The 12,500-nt window shown below is 39.0% G+C and overlaps 1 protein-coding gene and 1 long non-coding RNA gene across 2 annotated transcripts in view; both read right to left on the reverse strand.

The window, feature by feature from the left end:
- Positions 1-12,500, reverse strand: part of LOC138007812 (adhesion G protein-coupled receptor L4-like) — a 95,438-nt gene that overhangs the window by 62,919 nt on the left and 20,019 nt on the right. The gene's annotated exons all lie outside the window — the stretch shown is intronic.
- Positions 10,729-12,500, reverse strand: part of LOC137980918 (uncharacterized) — a 3,992-nt gene continuing 2,220 nt past the window's right edge. The window contains exons 3-4 of the long non-coding RNA XR_011118546.1: positions 12,237-12,345; positions 10,729-11,766 (exon numbers count right to left, since the gene is read on the reverse strand). This is a non-coding gene — a long non-coding RNA (uncharacterized lncRNA). The remainder of the gene's footprint in view (positions 11,767-12,236; positions 12,346-12,500) is intronic.

Below are 12,500 nucleotides of genomic sequence, written 5' to 3' on the forward strand. Positions count from 1 at the left end.
TTTTATACTTGATTTATTGCTTTCTAATGGCGGGTGTTGACTCACAATGGCCAAATGAACACACTCAGAGTGTATGACTGGACTGTCACGTAGGAAAAAAACATTAATCCGAAACTGTTCAAAGAAAGAAGTCAAAAAAATGAAATGTTACAAAAGACTAATCTGCCCCAAGTCTCAAGTCTGTTTGGTGCATTTAAGTTATTTGCCGAAAAATGTCACTCAATTTTACACAGCTTCATATGGAGACGCTATGTTAAGTTGGTGTTCCTCGAATGGCCTCGAATCATGCAACAAAACATCTACCCTGCGAGCAGAGTCTCTTTCGATCTTCCTAGATAAGTCGGGAAGAGGAAAGTAGACTCTGCTCGCCGCCTCCACATTTTGTATTGAGCATGCGTTAAAAATTGAAATGTATTCGGTGTCAGTCGCGCATGACCAGTAGCCACAAAACCACAAAACGAAAACAAATAGTCGGGATATTTTCGAAAAACTCTGGCAAACACACGACAATCAAGGAATCATTTCATTGGAAACTCAAGATAGTCCATATATCTTAAAATGCCATTTCATTTTTTACTGAAAAATTTCTTTGTTTCTGTGAGACTAGTTTCTGCATAGGCGGCCCAAGTTTGCGTCACTAGAGAGCGTGTAATAATTAATTACTAGTGGGAAGATGACCTTTGAGTGCAAGCGGTGTTGGGTTAATCTCGTACCCAGATCTCCCACGGTCATACGGAAGGGAAATCTGGCAAAATTCGATTTCGAGCACGCTCATTGGCAGCGAGGCCCGAAATACGGGCCTTTCTATCACTGCGCATGTTCGCAGTTTCCTTTGTGCTTTCGCGGAAAGAAACATGGACTTGATATTTTGCGACCAACAACCACCTGACTAGAGAGCCGCATATATAAATACCCGAAGAGAGTCTAGAAGTTTCTAAAAGTTACTATTTAGAGCTATTACAAGAAACTCTATTTTCAAACTGAAATTGATAAGTCACAGTTTTAGAAAATTCTTGAAACTTTGTATGGGAAATAAAATACCGTCGATTATGAAGCCTAAAAAACGCTCAATTTAACGTTAATTGAATAAAATGAATAAAACTGACTCACCTCTGGTGTATTCTTGTGCGTTTTAGCGCTTATTTTACCGTTTCGGGAATTCCGTGTTTTCACTGTCCTAAGACGAAGTCAAGGCAGCACACTAAGATTTCGACCGTAAGCTTTGCGCCTCGAAAATCAATTCCAGCCGCGATTTTTTCACGCTAGGCTAAAGCCCCATCATTTGCGAACCTCGGTGAAAGTTTCGTCGTTAAAAATCCCACGCACTTGGCTGGAAATGAGCATTTTCTTCTTCCGATTCCACGATAGCTGATGAATTTAACAGCTGATCTCGTACATGGTCACGCAGCTTGGGTCCGAGGTCAAATTAACTCCACCCGATGAGGTACAGTCATTTCATGTACACTGACACTTACCCCATCCCCACAGTGGCTTCTCGAACAGCTCCATTGTTACAAGCGGCGCTGTAGGGATGGGGTAAGTGTCGTACATAAAATGACTGTACCTCATCGCACAAGAATACACCAGAGGTGAGTCAGTTTTATTCATTTCATGAATAAAAGTTAAATTGAGCGTTTTTTCGGCTTCATAATCGACAGTATTTTATTTCCCATACAAAGTCCTATAACGCGTTTAAATTCTCAACGGCTGCCTGTAACCCAACACCGCTTGCACTCAAATGTCATCTTCCCACTAGTAACTAGATGCTTCTATGAAGCATACACTGGCTTGCCTGTGGTACGTGCTACAGAAAATCAGAAGGCACTGAATTGTGTGGTATTGAAATACAGCATTCCAGTCTCTGAAGAATAACAAATAGAAGAGAAGCTTCTGGGCTGACATGTTGATAATTTTCAAGTTCCCTCACAACTTCTTTTCACCACAAGTGTGCCCTATGAGCATCCGAAAACTTTGTAATACTAAACTTCACTGAAGTCAAGCCTTGTTTCGCGGGGTTAGTGTTGGGATGGGAGACCAAAGCAATAAACCCCTCATAAAAAACAGAAACATCTGACCGAAAATACTATTAACGCTAACAAATGCGAACTCAGCAAGGTACAGATTCTGGTAGCTTGCTTTATGCAAAACAAATATTGATGAAAAAGCGAATAAATATTGATACACAGTTTTCAGAAAGAGCAGAAGGAAGTTTCCCGGACGGTCGATCGAGAATAAAATATTTACGACATGAAAACAACATTAATTTTGAACCCTGAATATATAAAAAGTTACGATCAGCGACAAACATTTTGGGAGATTTTTGCTACGTTCAAGTAAATTGCAAAATCGAAAATTTAACTAAAGGCATCCGGCTAGGCGTACATCTCTGCGACTCGATACCGCTTGCACTAACTTTAAGATCAGGAACCTTCTTCTTCAGGAAACTTTCACAGTTCTGTGCTTCTCTCCTTTGGCATTTGGTTGCAGTGCAGTTCATATCATGATTTTCACATATTTGTTCATTTAGTACACATTTGCTCTCAACATATAAACTTTCTTTCAGTTTGCGGACCAACCCCGGCCAAAACAATCGCTCAACAGCATCTTTTAGTGTGGATCTACCGCAAACGGCGTGTGCATAAGTGAGTTGTTCGAGCGTTCCGAGGAAGAAGCTTAATACAACAAAAAGCAATATGCTCACAAACGACATACTGTCATGGGCTACACACTTCGCCACAACTTGATCGCACAAACAAATGATATTTGGTATGATCACGCTCAATCATATGGTTTTGCCTGTCAATAAAAGGCATTATTATACTTATTATGCTTAGGATCGAAATTCTCCAATCACAATTAGCTATTTTAACAACTTGTTTCCTCAGAAGGACGTCTCTGAAGCTGCCCAATCAAAACATGACGACTTCTATCCACTTAGTGCTATAAATTCACACAAACCATCAACATCTGCTTTCCTTCGTTTATTTCAGGAGGGGTTAGTCAGTATCTGTCTATCGTTAGAATCTCTCGACTCCTGTCTCGTGTTGCTATCGCACACCCACTAAAATTCGCTCATTCCTGGTCGTTTTATTCCTACTCGTTTAGAACCAAACAACTACCTCCTAAATGTCGACACCAGTAAATGATCACGCAAACGAAGCCAATGGCGAGAAATAATATTTCAACTGAATAGCTTGAAATAAAATTTGCGCGAAATCTCTCTCTTTAAAAAAGTTAAAGAAATATAAGGGCCGTTTATACCAGAGAAAATAAAACGCGAACAGCCCATATAAATTATGCAAAATCTACGTTCACAGCTTTCTCAAGCCCCGCCTTATCCTGGCCGGGGAGTTTATACTCGTATAAATAGTTCCTTTCGCGTATTATGTACGCCGCGTCCAGAGTAAGCCGCGGCTTATTTTCTCTCGTATAAACGACCCTATTGTTGTTTTCTCAAGTTAACAATAACTTCATTTTACACAAGAGTGACTATACTGAAATCTTTTTCTGACCTTAATTAAAAACGATCGCCAGCTGTAATCATTTGCCAGAACGATCATGCCTACAAATTCCTGTCATCTTTATTTAATGCGTATTAAATTTCAACTCACTTATGCAAATTAGTTAAACTCGAATACTACACAGCACAATGAATCACAACAGTTGAAACATCTCACAAAAACCTTTTCCAGCATGAAATTTATTGAAACTAACTAAATATTTGCTATTGGAGACAAAAAAAAACCCTTTCTATTCCAATTCCGTGCGTGCAAACAAGAAACAATCCGTCTCACAAACCATACGATATGCAAATAAATATATTTTTCAGTTCAAGATTGAACTCTTTCCTAAAAAACCTTTTCCAAAGCACAAAATAGACAACAACCTTTCTTTCCAATAATTCTTCACTGTCACATTTTCAATTATTTTTTTACCTGAAAACTGTACAGCTTGACTGCAAATTAAATGCCAATTGCCAGACAAATGAGATGCCACTTCGGTAAACACTGTGATACATTCAAGACATTCGATTCCTTTTACATCTATACTCAATTTCCCACTTACTGTCAGTGTTCTACATACCAGCACAGTTTATAAAATAAGATTAGAAACAACACACACTTTCTCATATCCGACCGCAATTGTTCTCGAAGACCATCCGTCGTCGCTTTTAAGATTCCAGATATTTATTTTCCCCGCCTGTTTCGTTATTCCAATTGACGTTCCATTCTTGATCTCATAAAGGTATATTTTTTCCACTAAAGCGCCATCCCCGTTACCACGACTTTCGACGCCATTGCGGGTTTAATAATTAAACGTTCATCTGTGTGCACCAAGGAAATCTACGTATTCCCCCAGCCCCCTCAAACCTAACAAAATACACAGACAAGACTCTATGCACAAAGCCACTACTTAGCAGGGGAGTGACAGGCAAGACTTTTACCGACACGGAAAAAAAAAATTAAAAAAACACGAAACTAAACACAGATTCCAACTGGTTTGCCATACTGGCAAGCCAGTAATTAATTATTACACGCTCTCTAGTGACGCGAACTTGGGCTGCCTATGGTCTCTGTAACCGACACATATAGAAAAAACTCGTGGGAATTCCGCTAACAGTTAAAATTGCCACGCTGTTGTAAATTTCAAAATATTGATGACGCGTGGCGACTGATCATGCGCAAACATTACAAAAACGGGTTTTGCAAGTGGAAACTGAACATTCTCGTTCCCAGAGCTGCGATCCTCTTGGCCAGCGCCTCGGATCGAGAGCTCTGGCCGGTTCCAATCCGTTCTCGCCACTGATTGGTCAGATGGGAACACAATAAAAATGATAACCGGAAGAAATCGGAAGAGAATGGCCGAAGGGATTCTATTTTCTGTTTGCCGTACTTGCAACAGATATATTATTAGTAACAACCATCCTTTGGATTTATTTGGTTAAAAGACAATTAGGGAAGGAATCGTACGGGATTGAGAAGAGTTTTCTGGTTTGAAAATCTCTGTCGACGATGGTTTATTACCATCGCGAATATGTAGATCTTGCTACGTTACGGTCACAACATTTCAGGAGTTTATAAAGACGGTCGTTCATTCGAAAGCTCAGCACGAGTCGGTTATCCGATCTAAAAGAAGGAAATCTGTGCAGCAGAGCCCGTCCTTCACCAGGTGTGGGACGCGAGAAAAAAAGGAGCAAGGTCAGCTGGTTATATGTTACGCAGGATTTTTGACTAAGCTCGATCGATTTATGTGTTTACGGTGTAATTATTGTTCATGTGTTTAACAACGCAAAGCCTTGACTCCTTTTGAATATGTCCGTGGTGAGGAAGAAAAGATTAAGCCAACAGCTAACCCGGTTATCGCGTACTTTTTTGTTACATTCTCTTCCTTGCATACGGAACCTGCGCCCGCAGTGCGCGCGGCAGTCAAAACCGTGCTATCCTGTCAATCATTTGCCTCTTCACCGGAAACAGTGCATTTCGGTTGTTCGTAAATGACATTGTTGTTGATCTACGCAAGGACGCCGTCAAAGTCTTTATTCGCGAAGTTAACTCAAATAAATATCGATACGGTTTTGTTTCTTCTTGCACTTGATTCGAAAATACCAGCCTGAATTCGTCTTAGAATAGTTAGAAAAAGCACAAATAAAAGCCAAAGCACAACAGGTCACGTTCGAATTCTGCTCGCCGACAACCCAAGTTTGTTGACAAAAAAATTGCCACAAAATGTTTTAAATGGTTTTCTGGCCCTTTATTACTAATGGCGCTCACGTTCATTTTAAATGGAGTATCGGGAAAGAAAAATTGTCAAGCTGATATTTTTTTCGCGTGAACATATATTTTCAAGTAGCGAAAATTTGTATAAGCACTACAAAACGTTTACTAACCATTGCCCGAAGGAACACCTTTTAGAAGCTGCAAGGAAGCCGCTGATGAATTTTGCACAAAAACCTCGGCCCCTAACACCGGAAAGCCAGACTTGGAAAGTTTTTCAGTGGAAGGCTCGCTTAGGAAGAGTTTCTAGAGAAGAAAGATCTCATAGATATACCCACCACGAGTCCCCTAAATTAAACTCTCATTTTACAGATTAAGTTTAAGTGCCCATTTCAGTGATTAGGTCTAAACTTTCGTTTAGGTTATTGCTATAGCAATATTTAAGTCTAGAAACTGATTTAGAATGGTTATTTTTTTAGAGTTGTGGTTGGTGTGTATATCCATGAGATCCTTGCCTTCTAGAGCTTGCCCTCCCGCAGGTCGCCAGAAAGGTGCACACAACCTGGTTCATGTCTGAAAAGAGCAAGATCTAGAAGGGGCAGTCAAAATTGTGTTTCTTTTATTGTGCTAAAATTTATTTTTCCCTCAATCCCAAATAAGAACTTGCTGTGTCTTGCAATTCAACAGTGAATTGCTATTAGGCCAATAAGAGAATCAACATCAACAAAGAGGCACTCCCAGGGGTTTGGGGAAGAAAAGAACATGGCTAATTTAAACTGGGGAACAGAGTAACATACATACATACATACATACATAATCTTTATTTAACGTGGATAGAAACACTTAGCTGAAGCTATTTTACAGGTTTTCCACAAAATAATATTAAAGAAAAAAAGAAATATATACATAAAAATGTAAGAATATGAATAAAATATCTAGTATCTAAAATTTCAAAATTTAGGTAACTAAAATTTAATGTTCCTCACTGGTTTTTTTAACAATATCAAAATATTTTAGGGAACAAGGGAAGAATACCAATTTAAATTTTAGGGATCAAAAAGCTGGGAACAAGTTTGAAAGTAATTTGGGGAACAAGGAAACACAAGCAAATATGTAAAGGGAACAAGGACTCCTCTCCCCAGGAGGGCCTCATCAAATGTTCTGCGTCTATCCAACAGCTCAAACAAGCTATTCCAACAATTTTTGAATGACCAACAAGAAAAGAACACTCTCTTAGAGAAATAGATTATTTATAATAACACTTAAGCATGCGAAACAATGCTCAGATGCTTACGAGCACCCTCATGCCCATGTTTGTAAAAAAGCACCATGAAGTATTCCTTGTGGCTGGCTGGTTTAGGCATTGTTTCATCTTTCAACATTGGGCAAAACCAAATCAACTCCATTCTCAGAGGGCACTGGGGAAAGAAGCTAGAAGAAAAAACTGGCCTTGATCCAATTTTCCGAAGGTAATCTTTACAGAATAAGATCATAGAAGGAACACTTTTGAGTGCCAACCTTAAGCCTTTTAAAACAAGCGCAAACAATGTTAATAGTCTTTAAATTCACAAAATGTCAAACAGCATATTTTAGTCTCATATTCAATTAGATTTGGCTGCAATGTTCCTTAAAACTATGCAGAACTATTTACCATAAAATGTGGAACATTTCCTGCCTATCTAAATATGCCGCAAAAGGGCTCCAAAAAGCAAACAGTTAAGTTTTTAGATTAAGATACACAATACCTAAAAAATAAATTACTTGATGTGATCAAGACATTGAATGACCAAGCAATAAACAAATGGCAGCAATGTATGTTAGGTTCACAAAGTAGGAAAAAAAATATTCCTCAACTGATGTTTCAATATGCATTTAAATAAATTTTCTATCAACAATTCAAGGGACTGACTTTTCACTGGTATTGGTTTACATTTCCATGATAAGTTTGAAAGTGAATCTGGCAACCACAGTGCCCTATGAAATGGGAAATAACTTAAACAAACTCTTTAAACTAACATTTTACAAGGGACACCATTATTGATGCCCTGCGAAGAACAAAGATTAAATTGAAAGAAGAGTTGGTCTGGAGTTTATCCACAATGGACAGTTAGTGGCTGCATTCACCAATGTAGAGAACAAACACATCAAGTTTCTTGTGAAGCAACCAGGTGTTCAAGGAGCTATTCAATTTCCAAAGAACTATGGTAGTGTGCAACAGTACCTGGGTGAATTCGGGTACCTGGCCTGAAAGTCAAACTGAAACTTGTGGAGCCAAACAACTTGTTGAGCTAAGTACTTAAACAGGGTAGATAATAATGTCTACAAATATTGTCTATTCAACCAACACTTTCTCCTAATTTTGTGTACCATTCACTTAGTGGTTCCTTAATAAAAAAAAATCGCTAATTCAATTAAGGATTCAAGTCCTTTGAAATCATCAAAGTTACTTTGTGCCACCAGGAACAAACGAAAAAGTACACAAAGCACTGAAGACAAACAGCTCACAAAAGATCACAAAAGGCAGGACTCCGTTTAAAACAGCAAAACGGGCCGGGGATCCTCGAGTCACTAAAAAGTGCTGCATGCTACGTAGATGTTTGCAGAACGATCGCAAGTTGTAATCACTGAAAGAAAACTCCAATCCAGATCTGATAGACGATGGTCGTGCAAGACTCACCAAACACATGGAACACCCGACAGGATTGTTTGTTGTCTGGCACAGCAGATGAACGAAAAATTGTTCCCCTCACTATTAAGTTCCAACCCAAGACCAATCTTGCCCAAATACAACAACAATTTGGGCAGCAGGCAAGCTCATCACAAGCCACCCAAGTTGGCATAAAGCAGCATAGCGCTTTACCTGAAGTTCGATCATGATGGACACAAACAAGAGCTGAAAAAACTTCATATGGTCAGACGACCAAATGTGATTGATCAGTTATCGGACATCAAAGTGCTGAACAGTACAAACCAAGGGATTTCGTCGTAAAAATGTTCACTCAGCAACGTCTTCTTCTTCTACAGAATAAAGTTCAAAAGCGATCCTGGTTGTTAATCACATGCTAGACCAATCCATAAACTGGATAAAGTGGATTGGCAAATTGATTGCCAGAACAATGAGTCATGTTCAAAGAAGCGACGGTCAAGAGAGTCACAACAGAAGGCTGAGCGAATGTCCACCGATCTAACCAATCAGAATGTAAACAATTGGCGTGACGTCGGATAGCACAAGGATAGCACAGTTTTTCCCTCTCGCTGAATTCTGATTGGTCAGTTTAAATTTCAGTAGCTCTCGCCGTATGCAAGGTTATTGCAATAATGAAATTTGTACGTATATTTTCTTTGTGTAATATCGTATTAAAGTTGGAACTTGATTCCTTCCATGTCCAGTTTGCATTAGTTATAAGAAAATCATACAACTAAGGTTGATACAAAAGGCTTCAGTTGAGAGCAACCCTGATGAAAAGGGACTACAGCCCCTGATGAAAAATGGGGATAAAGGGGGGATGGGGGCTATCCAAAAAATGGATAAATTCCTGTCAAGTTCAATCTCAAGTGATCTTGACAACCTGCATCGTCTGGATAGTTTCTTATCCAGAGGAGAACTTGAAGGATTCTCCTGCTGGTACACAGCTACTGAAAAACAACTTTTGGGTTCTCATTTTCAGAGGACCCCGTTACATGCTAAATTGTCTCCATGTTACATTGATTGCATATAGTGTCACGGTTAACAGGAAAATTTGGTTTTGTGACATATTTTCATAAAGGTGGAATTACCACCATGATTGATTTGGAAAGCTGACGTTCCGAGTGTTAGCCCATCGTCAGAGCGAATGTTTAGTCAGCTAAAAAGAGATCAACATAATTCAGACTGTCCCTGTTTGCACCATAAAAGAGAAGCCCCACATGCATTTTGGACTATTTTGCCAGATGCACCCAACAGGCAAAGGCTTGGTTGAATCTGCTTCAATGGCTATTGCTTAATAGAAAACTGCCTTCCCGAAGTGCTTCTCTTGAGATAAAGCAACCCATCAAAAAGTTATATTTTGTTGTGTTATTTAAGCAGTAGAGGACGTTGTCCATGTTTACATCACGGCGAAAAAAGTAGCGTTCACCCGCTAGGAAAACGATCGGTGAATATTGCAAAATGCGGCATTTTTCGAACATTTGCTTGCGTTTTCCGATCGTAAAATCCGAGGTTTTCTGTTTGTTTTCCAGCCGGTGAACTCGAGTTTTCGTTCCATTATCCGACAGTTTTCCATTAGGGTGAACAACAGGAAAACAAGCCGTTTTCCAGGTGTTTACCGCCTGGTTAACGCTTTGAAAACAGATTGTTTTTCGTAGTTTTACCGGCGTTTTCCAGTCGCAAAACAGCGTGTTAACTGGAGTTTACTCGGAGTTTTCTCGCATTGTCCTGGTGTTCACCGCGCGGTTAACGTTGTGAAAACAGATTGTTTCCAGTTGTTTTACCGGCGTTTTCCAGTCGCAAAACAGCGTGTTAACTGGAGTTTACTCGGAGTTTTCTCTCATTGTCCTGGTGTTCACCGGGCGGTTAACGCACGCTAAACAGGTTGTTTTCCATTGTTTACTGGTGTTTTCCAGTTTCAAAACAACGCTTTCAGTGGAGTTTTCAGCGAGTTTTCTTGCATTTTCGCGAACAGTGAATGCGCGGAGAACGCCAAAAAACCGCTTGTTCTTCAGCGTTCACTAGTTGGTTAATGCTTAAAACCAAGGTGTTTGCCTTGAGGGAAAACGCGGTGTTGTCACACAAATGCACCTACTTTCCTGCCTTTTCTGCATTTGCGGCTTCTCCTTTTCGCTGATATTTTACATGCACTTTAAAATCAGTTGGGTGGCGTAGCTTACAAATTTGGCTGTATTTACGTTTTCATTTACTCTGAGTTCGTAGCTGTGACTCTACTTTCACAATGAAATTCAAATGATTCAATGTTGTTGGCAGAAGGACTTGACTCCCTCCCTGATTATGTCCCAGAAATAAAATATGAGATACATGTATACCTTACACTGTTTTATTATCAATGACTCAAACAGGCACTTGCCTATTTCTATTATGTACAACAATACCAAAACATTTATTTATACTATATACAAATTGATAGCTACACTCTTTTAACACATGATAGTGTTTTCTTGGTGCAAGCTAGCTTAAGATATTAAGTAACAAATTATATGGAGATGTTTTCATATCACTGGTACAAATACTGTACCCTGCATATACATTTTATCATTTTTATCATGAAAGTAAAAAAAATGAACAAGGATGTCAGCCAAATGTTTGAATGTGTGAACTGCACGACAAAAGAACAAAAAGGCACAGAACAGTGTAACCTCAATATAATTGTACTGTACCAAAATGCCTAAACATATTAGTCTCTATGTGGGATTGTATAATTATTACACAGTCCCAGGTAGTAAACACAACACAACGCCATTAATTCAATTTGCTGTGGACTCATAGGTGCAGCCTAGTTTGATTAGTGTCACAGTGATGACTGAGGGTGCGTTCGATTGCAAAATCCCGATTTTGATCTTAAAATCTGGATCTTCGGATTTCCAATCGAACACAAAATTTGAAAAAGATTTTGTCACAGATCTCACTAATTGATCCCGACAATGATTTCCCACAATTGAAATCCGTGACAAAATCTGTTTTATTTTGTGTTGGATTGGAAATCCGAAAGATCCAGATTTTAAGATCTAAATCTGGATTTCCCAATTGAAAGCAACCTAATATCATCCTTGATAAAAATACAGACTTTAGAAAAAATATTTACAACTTAATGGCCCAGAAAAGTTTCTCTGGGACTTCATTATGTCTTCTGTTGCTGGGAGGGCCAACCCTCCTGTTTACACACTGCCTCCTCTGCTGGTTTGACAGTCTTTCTTTGCGGCACAAGTCCAAACCATGAAGGAAAGTGGATACCTCCTCTGCTCTCCAGACAAGAGGCCTTGTAACCAGTGTGTCTTGCTCTTCATCTGATTCATTGGATGAAATCAGGTAGGAATGCAGAGCTTCAAACGTCTCCAGTTACTGTGGAACAAAGAAATTTTGTCAATAAACTTTGGTCTGTATAAAGACTGAGGTAATACAAAGCCACACGAAATGTATGAGAGAATTGTTCTTAGTGGTGAAAGCCATCATGACTACATGTGTTTTTAGGGTTAGGGTTAGGGTTAGTAACATACTGGTGTACAACAAGCATTCTCAAAACTGAAAAACTGAAGGATCGATTTTTTTTTCTGGCCATACTTTTCTGATTCTAAGGAATCCGAATGTAACGTAAAATACTTCTCAAGCAAGCTGCTGGTGTACATAAAACTACTTTTACTACATTGTGTATGCACCAAATCATTACTGGTATTTTAGAAAAATCAACAGTGATTATGAATTGACCTCTTGCCCTCCAAAAAGGATGAAGACATGATACGATGGTTATCATTAACCATTATTTTACTCTGTCTACTTTAAATTTTTGAAACAGTAGGCAAGTGAAATCTCACCCTTTTGGTTCTTTGCCTTCTTTTCTGCTCCTGCTGGTACTGCTCATATGTATCATTGTCCATCTGTTTCCTCTTCTGTTTGTTGGAGGCAAAGTTTGAGAGATGGCATCTAAAAAAGCAAAAGTTTAATCACAGCTTAAACATTGTGGCTACAAATATTACTACATAATATATAGGAGGATATTACAACGTACATGGCCGCGCAGAGATATGACATTTCTCATCGAGTGTTGAAAAATATTTCACGAGTGAGTGCAGCAACAC

Source organism: Montipora foliosa, chromosome 1, assembly GCF_036669935.1.
Source record: "Montipora foliosa isolate CH-2021 chromosome 1, ASM3666993v2, whole genome shotgun sequence".
Classification (NCBI taxonomy): Eukaryota; Metazoa; Cnidaria; class Anthozoa; order Scleractinia; family Acroporidae; genus Montipora; species Montipora foliosa.